This window comes from Scatophagus argus, chromosome 11, assembly GCF_020382885.2.
Source record: "Scatophagus argus isolate fScaArg1 chromosome 11, fScaArg1.pri, whole genome shotgun sequence".
NCBI classification, from domain to species: domain Eukaryota; kingdom Metazoa; phylum Chordata; class Actinopteri; family Scatophagidae; genus Scatophagus; species Scatophagus argus.
In genome coordinates, this window is record NC_058503.1 from 594,080 (window position 1) to 613,221 (window position 19,142).

The following is a 19,142-nucleotide window of genomic DNA, read 5'->3' on the forward strand; positions in this document are numbered from 1 at the left end:
AAAACAAAGAAAAGCAGCAAATCCTCACATTACAGAAAATGGAAACAGAATCTTTAGTGTTTCTAATACATCAAAACGTGATGGCAATGTTCAGGAAAAAAACATTGTGTATAATTTTTATCATAACTCGGGTTTTACTTGACATATTAACAAAATTGAAAAACTTGTATATAGTTTGAAGTGCCCACTTTCGACACAAATTAAAACGGAGATTCAGCGAGGCTGCGTCTTGCAGCTATGTCGTCTTAAATTGGTCTTGTGATAAGGACGCGCCGGCGCGTCTGTCGACTCCACGGTGTTAAAAGTGGAATAATAACTTGCCACAACACATACCTAATGCCCAGCTTGATCAATGAGTCGCATAATTTTATAAGCTGAATCAGTATATGGAACTTTTTTTAATTAATCATGTACAGAATTTTTTTTCAAATTAGTTAGTCCAGTCAGTCTCCCCACATACCCCCTGGCAACAGTACAAGTAGCCCATGGGGTCAAAGTGTCCCTGGCTGGGATTCACTGATGTAGGTTACACGCAACACACCACTTCAAAGTCTTTCACACTGGTTACCCATCAATATTTGTATTTGTATAAGGGACTATCAGGTCCTCTGCACAAGCCTTTCAGTTGTTCCAGCATTACATCAATTAAACATTTGACTGTTTTTTGCTCCGAATGTTTTATGACTCTTGTTTAATTTTCAACATGTTTTCTGTTAAGGTTCTAATTAAATTTTTTACCTTTCTACCTTGTTATTCAATGGAGGTCAAAGACAGCCTTGATGACAAAATTCTCTGAAAGTATTTGTTGAATGTACTAAAGGATCAAAAATAAAACAAAAGCTTTATGTTTTGCATGCCTAAATTTTTTTGATCAACTTAAATCACTTCTTCAGAATGCTTACTCATTACCACTTGTAGCAGACCACTGGCAAGTGACAATTTAGCTGATGTCAGCAAAGAAAGATGAGAGTTATATTGATTTAAAAATGTGTCATTTTGCCCTGCATGATATCAGGATGTCATCTCTTAGTTTGGGTGGGAGGGGTAAGATTGAGTTTAATTGTAAACTCTGGGTGGTCTGCAGCAGCTGCAGCTATCCAAACCACAGCCTGACCACACTGGGCCATTTAACTCCCTCCACATAACAATGTTGGGTGGGAACTGCTGGATGTAAATTTGACAAAGCACAACAATGTGAAAGCTCTGTCATGCAAATCAACTTGATGCCTGCTGATAAGTCAATGATGAGTCCATAATGAGGCTCTGCTAGCTTCTTTGCTATGTGCACATAAAGACAAACTGAGGCTTGATGAAGGTGTGTTCAGTTCAATTCAGAAACACTTTATTTGTCCCCATGGGGCAGACTAATTGTACAAATTTAAACACACTAAAGACTTCAAAGTGGCTACAGCAGCAGGAAGATTTGGAGATATTGTTGTTAACAACTGCTTCAGACTGATAGGACTCTCCCACCGCAAAGCAAAGCTTTGAAAATAAAAGTATAATCTTGTTTGCCATTCCCCAATCTTTACTTTTATTTCCTGTTTGAGCTGTGAGGTGGACATTGTCAATGTACAGCAGGAGCAGTAGCGCATTGACCCAGCTGAGGCAACTGATTTCCACACTTTTTTTTCACTGTGGTGATTCTTTTTATACTGTCAGTAATGTTTTAAAGATGTCAGTAAAGCTGGGCACGAACCTAAAATTTATTAAAACCTACATTTGCTGGGGACAATGCACTGAGCCACAGGGCCACACGGTTACTTTCTCAATCCTGCAACAGCATAACATGATTATAAACTAAAATGGGTACTGTCAAATAACAATATCTCCTCTAGAAAATAAAGAAAATTTTAAAAAGATATCAAAAAAGGGATGTTTTTTTTATTTGTATTGTTTCTATGTCTCAAAATTACAATGTCGATGGTCTTTATTCCAGTGGTAAAAATCAAAAATTCTTCATTTCCAAAGTGATGAAAATCCATAAACACCACACGCCGCACTTTTATGCAACTGTTAAAATAAACTGACCAATTCAGTCCAAGTCAAGTCCCTATAATCTGCTCAAAAATCCTGTGTTCATAGCGACAATGAAAGTCAAGTTACCTGACTTCGTCCTTCCCAGCACACTTTAAAGTCAAAAAGCTTAAAATGTGTGAAATGAAGGGACGTGCTATTTATACACCTTTCTGTGAGTTCACAGTGATTGGTCAGTTTCATATGCTTGAGTGAATGTCACTGTGACCTGCATTATCTACTAGCACCAGTAACAAGCTCAAGAATGTATCGATACTGGCTGTCTGTGAAGCTGCAAGTTTTGTCATGTTAGATGAGGCAAACCACTCTGTCTCCTGAAAAGACATTCCTGGTCGCCGTCTATGGAGGAATACCAGGGAGGATGTTGCTGCATGTGCTATATGTGCCCGAAGCAAGTCCCCTTACTGTCTGCCTGGGTCTCTTACGCTCCGGCCAGTAAGAGTGGCCAGTGTCTTCTTCTATGCTGTGGTGTGCTGGGGTGGCAGCATCAAGAAGAGGGACGCAACACAGTTGGACAGACTGGTGCGGAGGGCAGGATCTGCGGTGGGCACAGAGCTGAACTCTGTAGTGTCAGTAGCAGAAAAACAGACCCTGGATAAGATCCTGTCCATACTGGGCAACGCCTCCCACCCTCTGCACAGGACTCTGATCAGTCAGATTAGTGTGTTCAGCACCAGGATGCTGTCTCTGACCTGCCCCACAAACAGACTCAGGAACTCGTTTGTTCCCCTGGCCATTAGACTCTGCAACACATCTCTGGGTACTCAGGGGTCACGAGTCTGTGCCAGTCTGTGCCTGAGTCACATCAGGCTTAAAAAAATCACATTTATTTATTGGACATTTATTCCACTATGCACCTTACCTTATATTTTTTGCACAATTAACCTGCACTTTATAGCTCATTTCTGAGTAGCAACCCATTTACATATGTTTACACTGTGGCTCTTTAGTCTCTTGTTTCATACACACAGTCAATCTGGTCGACCTGCTTTCTCTGCACTCTATTGTACTTTATGTAGCATACATTAGTTTATTTAGTTTATTTTGTATGTTTAGTCTATTTTTCTATTTTTTCCACTAACAGTTAGGCCTTGGTTGTTTGTTTGCTTACTTTTGACTACCCTACACTGCTGTAATGGGCTACTGGTGCTTGAATTTCCCAATCAATAAAGTATCTATCTGTCTATCTGTCTATCTAACTACCTGCAGGTGTGCAGAGTCCTCTACAAGTCCCGTCTCTGTCCTGGTCACACACAGCCAAGGACTTTGTAACATGCTTAACTGTTATAGATTGCTTTTTCAAGTCTGTGCACTTCATAATTCTCCCTGTATTTCCCTGTCAGGAGGAAGACTTGGCTGTTCAATTGGTCCAACATCACATTCAGCGGTGTCAGAAGATGTACCTAAGCCTTATTGCAAACTACCAAGAATAATAAAAGATTGGCATATCTACATCAGATTCCAGCTCCCGCATATAAGTAGGTCAGAGGTGTGGCTCTCCTCCAAAGACATTCCACTGAAGACAGAGAATGCATCCCACCTTCCAAATTTCACAAAATAAGCCCATTTCCTCCAGCCAGCTATACAATCCTTTTTGCCCCACACCAACTGCCTGGTTCATTGATAACCACCCAGCTTTTACTGTCTGCCATCTGCTAAACATTCATTGGTGTGGCAGGGGACTTCGATACCTGCTGCACTGGGAAGGCTATGGACCTGGGTATCCCGCTCTCTCATCTTGGATCAGGCCCTGGTCAAGGAGTTCCACAGACCTTCCACCTTATCCTAAGAAAACTGGCGTGTCTTATTCAGGAGGGGGAATTGTCAGGACCCATTAATATCGTTGCCTGTTCCCCTGTCTTCTCTTCCTTTTCCCCCCACCCTAGTGTTTTGGTAGTGCTCTGTCTGTGCTGTTCTCCCATGTGCCGAGAGCTAGGCACGATTACCATTTCAATTCATCCCAACTTCTCACCTGCACAGATGTTCCTGGTAACCTGCAATCAGCTCCACCCCAAAACCTCCACTATAGACCGATTCATTCACTCCATTTCGTTGTGTTAACCTAATGGTATAACAACTGCCCATCTTCTCTGTCTGTCCTTTTCTACTCTCACCTGCTGTACCAAAGGAAAAAAAACGGAAAGTCTTGTCTCCTCAGTCCAGCCAGTTAAGAACTCTGAGTTCACTTAAGTTTCTATTTTTATTCCAAGAAACTTAACTAAACCTTCACTTGCCTCTGAGTTGTAACTGTATGTGTCTTGCCTCTTGAGTCCAAAATGAGCATCCACACTAAAGTATGTTTACATGCATGATTTAAGAGTTTTGAAGTTGAAGTTTTAGGTAATTATTGATATTTTGTGTTTTGCCTTGTGATTAATGAAAAAATATTGTGTGTCTCGTGTAATATAATATTAGCATTAGAAAACACACACCTCAGATTCAGCTGTTGTCTTGTAATTTTTGTTTAGATTTGTTTTAATTACGTTTGGATCACAATTGTGACTTCAAGCAGAATGTGCTTACTCATCAATAGAATACATTCTGTGTAGAGAAAAAGACTGCAGAGAGACAATACTCATGGCTGTAAAACTGGTCACTGCACAAGGTCCAACACAGAACGTTCTCCCTGAACCAAAACAAGCACCCTGAAGTACTGGCTTCACATTACCCTTCAGTGCAGGCACAATCTTTGCTACTGAGCAGGAAGTGGCTGAGGAGGAAATGCCTTTGTGATGACAGGCAGCAAGATCTTCACTGACTCTCCCTGCCTGCCACAATTTTTAGAAACACCGCCTTCAATGCATTATTCTGACCTGCTCAAACACAGTCCAGAAAAATGCTTGAGACTATGACATGGCTTATAGATATAGTACAGAAAGTTGTTAAAAATACTGCCAAAACACACACAATGTTATTGACTTGCAATCAGGTCTTATGAGAGAAACAGAGCTACAGTTTTGTTTTTTTTTAATATTTGATAAACATTGTTCTGAAAGTAATCCCAAACATATCATTTGACACTGTTATTACATATACAGTTGTTTTGTGAACAGCTTTGCACCCTCTCTCTCTCTCTCTGGCTCACTCACAAACTTTGGCAAACTAGGCCTTCAAAATATGAGAAAAATCTGCAACGTGAGGTAACATTGCTCAGCATTGTGATATATATGCTATTTGTCAAAAGTTTGGACACACCTTCTTGTTCAGTGTTTTTTCTTTATTTTTATTATTTTCAGCATTGTATATTTTTACTGAAGACATTGAAATTATGACAGAACAAATGTGGAAATATATGCAGTCTGCAAAAACGTGTTAACTCAAAATGTGTTGTATATTTTTGATTCTTCAGAGTAGCCAGCTTTTGCTTTGATGACAGCTTCTGCTAAGTGCAAACCAGATGGGATGGCATGTTGCTGCAAAATGCTGCGGTAGCCACGCTGGTTAAGTGCGCCACCAATTTTGACTAAGTCACCAACAGTGTCACCAGCAAAGCACCCCCACACCATCACACCCCCACCTCCATGCATCGTAGTGGGAACCACAGTCACACACTCTCCATGTCTAACAAATACACAGCAAATCTCAAATTTGGACTCATCAGGCCAGAGGACAATTTTCCACTGATCTAATGTCCATTCCTTGTGTTTCTTGGCCCAAGCAAGTCTCTTCTGCTTGTTGTTCTTCAAAAGTAATGACTTACTTTGTGCAATTTGACCATAAAGGCCTGACTTACACAGTCTCCCCTAAACAGTGGATGTTGAAATATGTGTGTCACATATTTATGTGGACTCTAATCTGAGGTGCCATAAATTGGCAATTTCTGAGGCTGGTAATCCTAATAAATGTATCCTCTGCAACAGAGGTAGCTCTTAGTCTCCATTTCCTGTGACAATCCTCAGGAGAGTCAGTTTCTTTATATTTAAAGACATATTGCATTTGGTGATACATTCAAAGTTCTTGAGACCTTTTGGATTGACTGACCTTCATTTCTTAAAGTAATGATGGACTGTCTTTTCTCTTGTGTTTCTTGTCATCATATGGATTTGCACTAATAAGGCTATTGACTCTGTACTCACCCTTTCTCTGCACAAGACAACTGATGGTCTAAAGCACATTAAGAAGGCAAGAAATTGCAAAAATTAACTCTTGACAAGGCACACCTTTGAATTGAAAACCATTTCAGGTGTCTACCTTATGAATCTGCTGAGAGAATGCCATGAGTGTACAAAGCTGTCATCAAAGCTAAATCTGCCTTCCTTGGACAATCTAAAATATAAAACATATTCTGGGTTGGGGTTTTGTTTGTTTGTTTTGTTTACTACATAATTCCATATGCGTTCTTTCATAGTTTGGATGTCTTAATGTGCAATGTTGAAAATGATAAAAATAAAGAAAAACCATAGTAGAAGAAGGTGTGTCCAAACTTTTGACCGATAGGTAGAAGTTTTAATTCTGATTCCTCTCTTGAGTTTCTGTCCTGAAAAGTTTTCTAACTACAGCCTTTAACAGATTAAAAGTGGTGCTGGGCAGATGTTTTATTCCCACATCACACTGAATTAGGATGAACTTGAACATGATGCCATTTTCCTCATAAATCCTGCCCATCAGAACTGTCTTATTTTTGAGGTTAGAAGTTTTAATTCTGTGTTTTTGTTTTTGTCCTGAAAAATTTCATAACTACCACCTTTAACAGATTAAAAGTGGTGCTGGACAGATGTTTTCTACCTATCTATCTATCTATCTATCTATATATCTATCTATCTATCTGTCATTGTCCCTGCATTAGCCACAGAGGAGTTCAGGATCTCTTTCTTAATCAGGTTTTTGCCTCTCCCTCCTCTCCTCCTCTCCTTCCTCTTAGAAAATAAATAAAACAACAACAAAGCATTCAAACTGTATCATCCAAAATGCAGGGCTACTTGCGGTTCCTAGAGTCCTCAAAGTAAATTGGGAACCAGAGCCTTTAGTTATCAAGCTCCTCTACTATGGAACCATCTTCCGGTTTCGGTCTGGGAGGCGGACACCCTCTCTATATTTAAGAGTAGACTGAAAACTTTCCTCTTTGATAAAGCTTATAGTTAGGGCTGGCCTAGGCCGGCCCCTAGTTATGCTGCTATAGGCTTAGACTACCGGGGGCCCTCCCATGACGCACTGAGCTCTTTCTTCCTCTCCCTCTCCTTCTGCACACATTCATGTCCCATTAATGCATATCACTAACCCAACTTTTTCCCTGGAGTCCTTGTGCTTTCTCATCTCGCAGGTTCCCATGGATCGCGGTCGGACCTCCTGCTGCGGTCCTGCTCGAAACTTACTGTGATAACTACTGTTTAGTCGTAATCTATTTTAATTCTGTTACTACTCTGTACAGCTACTACCATTATTACTGTTACTAATATTGCTATCATAATCAACTGAACCAGGGAAAGTCACGCACAGAGAGGTCTCCTGCTTCTGTGGCAGACCCCATATTTGCCAATGCCACAATCCCATAATGGTCATCCTCCAAACAGCCAGTGCTCAGGCCAGGCCAGTGATCTAAATGGAAAGTTTGTCATGGTGAAATACGAAGGTCAGCCTTTTGTGGGGCAGGTCCTTGAAGTAGTGGAAGAGGGGAAGAGATTGAGGTGAGCTGCGTGCAGCAACCGGGAGGAAAAAAATGCATTCACTTGACCCCATCAAGCTGACAAAATGTTTTTCTACGCAGCTGAAGTGCTCAAAGTGATTGCAGAGATTGCAATTCACGGCACACATGGCTAATGCATACTGATTGGGAATACTTTAATACACAAAACTAGGATGAGATATTGACTACCAATGTTGACCCAACGTTTGAAAATGTTCCAATTTTGTTAAATGATACTTCATTGTTGCCATTTAGAAAAGTGTGATGGTGTTGTAGTGTTATACTGAATCAGAGCCAGCGACACCAACAGACTTGATAAGATCATCAAGAAGGCTGGCTCTGTACTCTGTCTCAGGCTGGAGTCTTTTGAGACCGTGGTGGAGAGGAGGACACTGAACAAACTGTTATCCATCATGGACAATGAACAGCACCCTCTCCACCACACAGTAGACAGACAGGGGAGCACCTCCTCCCATAGGCTGCTACAGTTCCACTGTTGAAATGAAAATGCATTTTTTTCAGCATATCTCATGTCATAACTAATGTTGTCAGGTGGTGCAACCAATTTAAACCAATAAATGATAGGTTAAAGTGACCACATGGTTTCTAAATGTAATGTGTGTAGTTATTATACTAAATATATGAATTTGTGCAATTGTGTAATTGTGTAATTATTTTCCTGTCTTTAAATGTAAAACTGGATGTTAACTATACTTAAAACCTGACCTATAGAATGCAAAAATCTTAAATTATTGAGTAAGTTAAAAGTTAAAAAGTTAAAAATACTGTTAAAAAATGAATTAAAACAGTTAGAAAGTTATTCAATAAATGAGACTTGTTCAAACACATTGTTCTGGACTCAAAAATATGTATTACATCTATATTGAAAATACTTTTTAAAAAAACCTTTTTTGAAATTTTATGTCATTGACCCCCACTTCATTGTCATTATCATTATCTACAGTTCCAATACTTCTGGTATAATTACTGCTGCTATGCATCTCTGCTTGTGTGCTCCTTCTCTCACACCCCACCCTCTCTTTCCCTCTCTCTCTCTCTCGCTCTCCTGCTCTCTCTCTCTCTCTCTCTCTTGCTCTCCTGCGCTCTCTCTCTCTCTCTCCCTCTCCCTCCCCCTCTCTCTCTCAACCCAACCGGTCAAGGCAGATAGCCGCCCATCTTGATCCAGGGTCTGCTCTGAGGTTTCTGCCTTCTAAAAGGCCGTTTTTCCTCGCCACTGTCGCCAAGTGCTTGCTCAAGGGGGAATGCTGGGCTCTCTCTATTTACAATTCAAGAGTCTGGTTTAGACCTGCTCAAATTGGAAAGTGTCATGAGATAACTTTTTTAGGAAGAGGACGCCTTCACAGCCACTATGGATCAGGGGGGAGGTGGTGGAGGACTACAGATACCTGGGAGTGGTGATCAGCAATAGACTGGACTGGACATCTAACACTGAGGCTGTGTACAAGAAGGGGATGAGCAGACTCTATTTCCTGAGGAAGCTGAGATCCTTCAACGTGTGCAGCAAGGTGTTGGAGATCTTTTACCAGTCTGTTGTTGTCAGTGCCATTTTCTTTGCTGTGGTGTGTTGGGGCACCAGCATCAGAGCCAGCGACACCAACAGACTTGATAAGATCATCAAGAAGGCTGGCTCTGTACTCGGTCTCAGGCTGAAGTCTTATGAGACCGTGGTGGAGAGGAGGATGCTGAACAAACTGTTATCCATCATGGACAATGAACAGCACCCTCTCCACCACACAGTAGACAGACAGAGGAGCACCTTCTCCCACAGGCTACTACAGCTCCACTGTCAAAGGGACCGATACAGGAAATCTTTCCTGCCACATGCCATCACATTGTATAATAACAGCTAAACTCATGTCATAACATACAGTCACTACGCACTTTATATGTTTTACTCACTCACCTTACATTCTACTGGCACCTTACACTCTACCTATACTTTATTTTGCACTACATTACACTGTTTACTGTTGTATATATACTTTTTTTATATTGCCTTGTATATATATTTTATATATGCCACTTTTTATTTTGCTATTTTTAACATTTTGTTTAGCTTGTTGTGTGTATTGCTGATGCTGCACTGCAATTTCCCAGCCTGGGATCAATAAAGAATATCTATCTATCTATCTATCTATCTATCTAAATAAAATGACTGGTAATATCAACGGAAAATGTTTCAAACATCAGTCAGTTTTATCAAACATGATAGTAGGCTGACTGGCTTGTAGCCTAAACGTTACCTTAAAGGCCAATAAAGCTGTTTGCAAATACGAAAAAAAAAACAAAATTCATATAAAACAGCACAAACATAAGCCCAATAGCTGCAGTCAGAGTGGAGGGAGAAAAGGAGACAGAAGAGGGGCAGAGGGTGGGTGTAAGCTGAACGTTGAGCTGATAAACACATGAAAAACAGACTGTATTGACAGGCCCACCCTATTTCGTAAAGGCTCACCTACTTAAAAATTTCTGGCTACGTCACTGCCCCCATCCCTGCCGTGGCCTAACCCCGCCTACAAGGCAGCCTCCCGCAACTTCCAGTCTGCGTTCTTCGGGGAGCGGGAGGTGCCGTGGGGGGCCCTCCTAAAACAATTGTAGGGGAAACACTGTCGAGGCAATGCAGAATGGGAGGAAACCGGAGTACCATGAGAAAAACACACGCACAGGGAACAAAAGCACACTCCACACAGAAGGGCCCAGACCCAGACTCAAAACCGAACCCAATTTCACGATGGAAAAGTCAGTAGATCACCAGAACCTCATACTCTACTGGGGACCAAACCGTTTTTTGATTGAGGTTTTTGAGCGAAGCCAGGAAGGTCTGTTGAAATATTTTAAAAACCTAAAAATCCTAAAACAAATTGTGAGATGGGAATATAAGCAAGATCAGTCAATAAAAACATAGCTGCCATCAACCAAAAAACCTTGTAAAAGGATGGGGTCATTAAAGTGGTCACAATTCATTAAGGTCTAATCGAATCGACTTAAATCTTGATACATATCTTCAAGCCATGAGTGGGAATTAGCACTTCAAGATTGACACACAGAGGGCACCACAAATTCAAAAAGCTAGCATCTTGTAATTCTGAGTTATTACAACAAATCTACATTTAAAAATCTAAATTGCAAAAAAAAAAAAATTAAAAAACTACTTGTATGTTTTAGAGAGCTGAATTTTTTCAGAACATCCACTTGTGACTCAAAAGTTACACACACTGCAACCTGCTGTAAATTCATTTTTTTATTGGCATGCTTTTAAAATATGCTAAATTAATTATATCAACAAGCCTTGTTCAAATGCTACCAAAACTGAGGTTACCAGACCAGAAATGTCAAACGATCCACAATGATATTCAATGTCTTTCTGTAATTTATATGCAAAATATTTTACACTTAAGATCAGCAGAATAATGTGTGATTTTTTTATATGATTTTTTAACCAGAATTTTATGTTTGCACTTGTGAAAAAATGTGGTCGAAGACCAGTTCTTCCAAGTAGAGCAGTCAGTAAATCACCTTCCCTGTCGTAACGAGCGTTCAGCAGGAATTAAGCTCCAGCATTACCAGAAGAAGCCCATTCATCCCTGGATGGGAGGAGGAAGAGGCACCTATCTGTAATCGTGCATTCATTCAATGCACGATTCGGTCATTTGGTGAAAGCCTAATGGAAGTTTTTCTAACCCAAATTTTTCAAATCCCTGAGTCCCCTGATGACAAACAAAGTAGCTAGTTCATGTAATTTATGCTATTTGTTACAACAGTTTCTTGCTAACAACTAATTAGAACAAATGGGGTAGATTACAAAGAGAAGTATACAAGTATGTTTGTGACATTTAGCCTCTGTACAGCACCACAATGAATTTGAAATGAAGTAATGAAAATGAAATACTCAAGATGTAAGTGAAGACTTTCAGCTTTAATTCAAGGCATTTGACAAAACGCCTTGGCATTAACAATTTAGGAATTACAGCCATTTCTATACCCCCACCCGCATTTTTTTTTTAAGACAGGACAAATGGCTGACAAGCAGTTTCATGGCCAGGTATGGCCTGTTCCCTCATTAGCTCACGGAAAATAAAACAGATAAAGGTCTGGAGTTGGTTATGAGTGTTACAGTTGCAATTGGTAGCTGTTTACTGGAGCACTAAACATGAGATCCAAAGAGGTGTCTATGCAAGTGAAAGAGGCCATCATTAGGGTACCGTGGTACGGTACGGTATGGTTTAAGCCACACCCACTGTTGTCCTACTTTTGTCCCACTGTTGACTGGTCGATAGGGAGTCGTCACTTCCGCTCGACAACGTTATAATACGATATAAACATACGGCAGCTTTTTCTCAAACAAAGCCTGCCTTTTTGCTATGATAAGCCTAGCACATTAAATGTGATCCATTAGAAAAGCTAAAAAAACCCTCTAACCCTTATGATTAAAGACTCGTTATTTTGTATTTTGAGACTATGCTTCATGGCATCAGTTAAAGGAACAGTTTAACATTTTGGACAGTGCACTTATCTTTAGGATTCAAGGATTCAAGGAGCTTTATTGTCATTTCACACATGTAGAACATGAGTGGAACGAAATTAGTTTCCCCGGTCCCGGTATAAGCCCAATTACTTACAAAATAAATATAAACAACGCTATATAATATAAAAAAGCAATCAGAATAGAATAATAATAATGATAATAATCATCATCTTTATAATAAAGATCAATCATTCTTATATCAGCCTGTTTCATGTGAACATTCCTGGCTATCCTGGCCACTAAGCACATGACTGTCCATTTGTCCGTCAGTCCAGAAAATGGGGGACCATTTCTCAGCCTAGGACCAGTAATTTCTTGAAGTCTTGTCATTTAGTGAGGTTGCCAGACAACCAACAAATCCAGGATGTCACTGCTCTCAGCGAAGAAGTCCCCCAAAAATAATCCCTTTAAATCTCAGGCGAAAGGGAAAGAGAAAAGATTTAAAACCCAGCATTGTTTGTTCTTGTTCTGTTATGCAGTATAAGAAACATAATACCAAAGAAAGACCTAGCTGCACATGATCAGTTACATGTTGTTCAAATGTGATAAAATGCAGTACCTCAGTACATATTGTCGTTACAGCCGATGACCAAATTAGAAGGACACAACAAAAATATATTGCTTATTTACCCTATTGATATATGAGAATATAAAATCCCATATTGTTTGGGAGACATAAGCCAACACTATAAAATATTTAACTTTTTTTATAATGTGTGTAAACTGTGATTTTAATGATTGATTAATCAGTTTATAAAAACTGTTCAGCCCAGTGAGCCCAGAGTGAGTTCCCAAGGATATTTATTTCCTGTTATATGAGAGTAATAACACCAGCAAATATTCACATTTCAGAAGCCGAAAGGAGAGATTTTTTGTTTTGCCTTCTTTAAAAAGAATAAACTATCTAGATTTTTGCTAATTACGTCTCTGTTAATGGACTGATCAACTTACTAATCACTTCGGCTCATTAATCATCTCCCTGTATGTATTATATTATTATTATTATATATATTGTACATTTTGAACACTGGATTTCACAGTTCCTGACCGCAGAGTTCAGACTGAAACGGATCTTGCAGAGTGAAACCTAAACCCAGTCTGAGCACAGTCTGAGGCAGTGCTGTGCAGAAGATATAAATGATGATGTCAGGTACTGTAATTCTCTTTGCTGCTAAACCAGGCCCGGAGTACTGTATTTCGTCTCGATGTGTTTACACGAGAAAATGACACGAGTGTTAAGGCAACTGGTGTCACCCACAGCCCCTCCTCAGTGACAAGACAGACAACCAGATTCACTCACATCACAGAGACTTAACGGACCATAATATGAGGGCCCAGCACTACTACAGTAGACTATCTGGCACTTATTCCAGCTTTACATCGCTTTAGTTTTCTTTCAAGTGGGTTTTAAACATCAAACGACAGATTTCAACAGACTTTTGATAGGCATTTATGTAGCAGAGAGCCACTGTTTCTAAACGAAAACAACAGTTATTGTACTTTTACAGCGCGTACGATACAGTTTGAACCAGAGAAATGCTTACTACCACTTAAAACGGTGCAACAAAATGTCCTTTAGCCGTTAAAGTCTGAATATATTGAGAACAAGTGAGTCCAAACGAGACCAATTTGTTAGCGGTTAACCGTCGTTTTCTCACCTACAGCCCCCAAATGCAACAGTTTAGCTAGATTTCCCACCTTGAAAAGTTGCAGCTAATTCTTCGGCTTCAGGATGAATACCGTCGCTCCCAGGTGGAGAGACTGCTACGTTTTCTCAAACCGACAGCACTTTTACATATCCATGAAAAGAGCAATTTTACCGCACACGGGGGGGAAATGAAAACGACAACAAATGGATGCTTACCTGGTCGAGAAGAAGTCTGTTTATGTCCTGTGTAGAAATCGATAACGGCGAGCAAGAGCTGTTTCCGTCGGTTCTCCTAGTGGTGTTGGATGTGTAAGAACGGATTCGCCGTGTTCTTCGGGAAGAAAGCAACACAGCTCCCGTTGATGTCATGGGGACAGGGAGGGGCCTCACTGCAATAGATTTCCATTAAGGACATGATGTCACTTTTCCAGTTCAAATGTCTATTGACTCTATACTGAAATTTATAGTTAGTTAGTAGGCAGGAAGTTTCATCCTGTTATTACGGACTAATACTAAAGGTTTTGTGCTAACAAATCCGCAATGATGTTGGATGCAAATTTCCAGTCGCTGCTCACAGTGCTATTTTTAATGAAGAAGATCGACTACTGTAACTGAGGCACTGAAAACGTTGGGACGCTATCTAAAACACACAAAAAAGAATAATTTGCTAATCCTTTTTTTAACATATACACAATTTTATATTTTGGTTTTTTAAAACTTCTTTAGAATCAAAGACATCACAAAAACAAAACTTCAAGACTCAAGATTTTTTTCGAATTATATTTTGAAACGTTAGACATTTCACAAATAAAAGGGAAGGATGAGACATAGTAAAAGATATAGTAAACATAAATATTCTTATTATCTGTCAATATTTTCTTCTCCACACATTCATGCATGCTGACCTGTTGGCCACACTCAGTTCAAGTGCTTTACCTCACTTTACCTCAGCAGAGTAACTGCTGCAGCTCTAAAACTATACACATGATTTACATCCAGGAGTCAAAAACATGACCTGTTCACTTAAGTTTACAATTTGAAATCTCTTACTGAATAAAACAATCACTTCTTCACAGTGGTGTAATTAACTGACAAGCTGTTATTGACAGTCATAAGGTCAAAAATACGCACATACACTCATTAGAAAAATGACAATGAATGTATTTGTTTGTCAAAAACACAGCAACTCTTTAATGTTTTATGTAAAAAACACATTTACATTTTTCTCAAGGGAATATGCCACTCTTTATGCTAGGAACACCATAGACAAGCAAGCAAACATGGCCTTTCATACTAAACATTAAATGAAAAATATTATTTAGAGAAAGCCTGGCATTAAAAACACACTGATATGAGTGGAGACATGTGAATGACTCTGTAAGGTTCAATCACACTTTAAAGTGTTTGACAGAATAATTTATGATCTGCAGTGCAAATTTCTGAAACAGGATATTCGGCTTTCATTCAGCTTGTACAGAGAACCAACTTGTACATCAGAAATATGAGATTTCACTCTACAATGGCAACAAGCTTTCTAATAGCATATTATAATTTGGTGGACTATAACATCCTTTGTTTTCTCATGTGATTAATTATTTTATTCTGCTACTGAGATGTAGCATGTTATATCAGTATACACTGTTTGTAGTTACAAGCAAATCATCTTATTTGTTGACTAAAACATCTGAAAATAATAAGCGGCGATGATCTCAGCACACACGGTTACTGTTGTGATTATATTCAGCTATAACTGACCAAATAACCTAATGAGCAGCCCCAAAGACTATGTTGTCCATTGATGTTTCAGCACAAATGATCAAAAGCGGCACATTCCCTTCTTCATCTTTACAGCCACACATCAGGGTGGAGGATGCCATCATTTGTATGACACACAAGTCCTTCTCTCACCTGGAGAAGCAGGAAAGCACAGTGAGAATCATGTTATTCTTCTCCAGTATTTTCAACACCAGCCAGCCAAGGCTTCTGAGAGAAAAGCTGCTGGAGATGCAACTGCACCCTGATTCAGTGTACTGGACCACAGACTACCTGGCCGGCAGGCTGCAGTATGTCAGAGTGGATGTGTCAGGATTTGGTTTTGTTTCTGGTCTTTTTGCAGAGCAGAGCAGGGCGTTCCTACCTGCAGTCTTCCCACCTGCACCCCTGTTGAGAATTTGCTCTAATCAACAAACGAAACTTTCCTTGTTTTGTGAAAATACCTGCAAATATTTCAGTAGAGACTCTTTTTTTAACTTTTTAGTGTTCTGGAGTGTTCTGCTTTTGACGGTCCCAAATTTTTGACATGCACTACTGGATTTACAGTTAGAGCACACAAACAATATGCAGACTCTGTTACATTAACATGCTCAAAATAACAATACTAACATGCTGATGTTTGTCATGTGTAATGCTTACTAATTTCGCCAAGTTTAACATGTTAACAATGCTAACTTTACTTAATTACCACTAAATACAATGTACAGCTGGGACTAATGGAAAAGGAATCAACAAGTTATCATAGATCATCCCAAGGGGACATAAATATCTGCACCAGATTTTATGTCAATACAATAGTAGCTGAAATAAATAGTATGGTCCACAATGATGTACTATCTGACCAAACAAATGAAAAATGTAGAATCTTAATGATATATGGTATTGTCTTATGTATTGTCATTATAAAGCCACTCAATCAGTGATTAATGACAAGGTGAAGATGTAGGAATGGACTGGTTGTCTGGCTCCTGTCTGCAATGAATCAAGTTCAAATCAGGCACCACTTCCTGGACACAACAGGCTGCCACAGGACATCCATGCAACCAGATTGCATTATCCTTGCAACACAGAGCAGATAGATAAGATACACTGTATACACACTCACACTCACACTCACACTCACACTCTCACTCTCACTCTCACTCTCTCTCTCTCACACTCTCTCTCTCTCTCTTACTCTTGCTCACGACCCAACCAGTTAAGGTAGAGAGCCACTCACCTAGAGCCCGGGTCTGCTCCAAGGTTTCTGCCTTCTAAAACAAAGTTTTTCCTCGCCACTGTCTCCAGGTGCTTGCACTTGGGGAAATGTTGGGTCTCTCTATATACTAAAAACTAAATTAAATAGTTTGGTATCCTGGTCTAATTGGAAAGAGTCATGTACACTGGTGTCTCTGGCACAGAAAGCCTGGTGGGGCACAACACCAAAATACACAGTACTTGCTCAGTGAATCCAAATACAAATGTACCTCATCAATTAAATCACAACCACAAATGTAACATGGCCAGGAGTAAGAGAAGGCGGAGGCGAAGACGTGAGTGGCATTCATCATTAAGAGCAATTGAGCTCTCAGAACTGGTATATTGACTCAAATTAAATCATGCAAAAATAGACTGTAACAAAAGTGCATTACCACTGTGACATTGTGAAATACAAAATTCTTATGTGCAATTACTACAAACATTGTAAATATTTGTTACATTTCTTTATTCCATTAGTACTCTATTTGTATTTAGTATTTTATTCTCTATTTATTTTACAATCTCTGCACTAATCTTAATCTCAATATTTTGACAATTTTATATTGTGATGTAAACACCAAACAGAGTAGCATTCCCAAATTTTGTTGTATACTCTGATATATAATGACAATAAAGGCTTTCTGATTCTGATATTATCCTGTTATACAGCATCAAATTATAAATATACTTAGGTCTTAGGTCTAAGTAGCAAACGATCACTGTTGTAAAACAATGAAAGTAACATTTCAGAGTAGGGGAAGTCATTGCTTAATGGTTCTGAGCTTACAGTCAAAACAAAGGTCCTTGCAGGATTTAGTGAAGCAGACGATTCATCACAGCTCCGCTGTCTAATCTAACGGTATTTTCCACATGTGAAATGCTGGTTTCGTGTTTTGCTAGTCTTTCCAAAAGATGTTACAGATCCTTGAACCCCGTAGTAGTCTACGTGTAGTCAACTCCAAAGAGTAGGCAAGGAAACCAGAAAAGTGACTTTTTGGCAACATGTGTAGTTAGCCATATTCTTCTTTTGAATCACTCTGGATTGAAGGAGCGGTTTCTGGTTTTTGTTTTTTCAGGCTGAATGATGTTAAATCCTCCGGCTGGTGTGGTCCCAAACGTTTAATCTCTAATTTTTGCTCTACTGGCAAGGTACTAAATCTAAAATGTAATAAATTTTGTAATGAAGAAGATCACAAAAAGATCACAAAAAGTGCACAAAAGGAAGACTGTTAGGAGCTGTCCTGGCTTTAATCCAACAGATATAGCAAGGTATTTGGAATACATTACAATGTCACCATTGTCGTATGTAATAAATGCACAGTAAGATTACGTAGTTGTGAAGAAAAATCTATATTGTTAGACTGAATTGCTGACCATGTCATGCAGTACTCAACAGCCTGGCCTGGTACCACCAGATGTCGCTGAATAAAACATATATAACACCAGCAAACTGTTATATATTCCATACTCTCAAAAGTAAGCAAACTTCCATCTCCATGTACCAACAGTGAGCAACCAGAATGAAGATCTCTTCATTCATGTGCGGTGGAAGACATTGCCTTGATTAAAATGGTATGGCTTTCACATACAGCACATAAAAGATGTGTGGTGTGATATTAAGGCTTGCAGGCAGATTAAGGCTGGCTTGCAAAGACATCAGATATGTATGGTTTCAAAACATGTGTTTGTACAAGAAATTTATGGAGTTATTACTGCAGAACATTTGAGCAAGCACCATGACTCCAACCTCCATTGCCACGCAAATGCACTCATAGTCTCTTAGAAGACAGTAGTTGTATTAGGGCTATGTGCAAATCTGACTTCATAGACAAAATCTTATGAGTCAAGACGTTTTTTTTCTAGGATATTATTTTCATTTGTATTTTGGGTTTTTAAGTACACAACATGTCCAAATGTATGTGGACACCAGAACATTCCAGCCATATGTCATCATTGAAAGTTATACTTAAAGTGAGCTCATGTCACACCACGGTGAGGTACAGTCTTGTTTTGGGTCTTATGTCTCGTCATTTCCTGTTTTATTTTGAAGAGTAACTCTCCTCTCGTTTCAGGTCACTTGCCCTTCCTCGTGTCTCCAGTGTGACTGATTGAGTCCCAATTACCCAATTGTTTCCACCTGTTTCCCATTTCCCTCATGTGTTCAAATAGTCTACGTTAGGTCATTTTCATAGCTTCTCTATTTTTGTTTTCACTCAGCCAAGAGGAATTCGCTGACGACATAATAAAGTCTGAGCTTTTCACTATCGAGTCTCTGC

At 39.4% G+C, this 19,142-nt stretch overlaps 1 protein-coding gene across 2 annotated transcripts in view; it reads right to left on the reverse strand.

Moving 5' to 3' along the window:
- Window positions 1-14,372, reverse strand: part of LOC124066912 (SH3 domain-binding protein 4) — a 66,512-nt gene extending 52,140 nt beyond the window's left edge. Inside the window, exon 1 of one of the 2 annotated variants that reach the window (XM_046403775.1) lies at window positions 14,071-14,370. The gene's annotated coding sequence lies outside the window, so the exon portion shown is untranslated. Of the gene's footprint in view, window positions 1-14,070 lie in introns of both variants that reach the window. The other variant, XM_046403776.1, reaches the window with a different exon arrangement.
- Window positions 14,373-19,142: the final 4,770 nt, after the last annotated feature.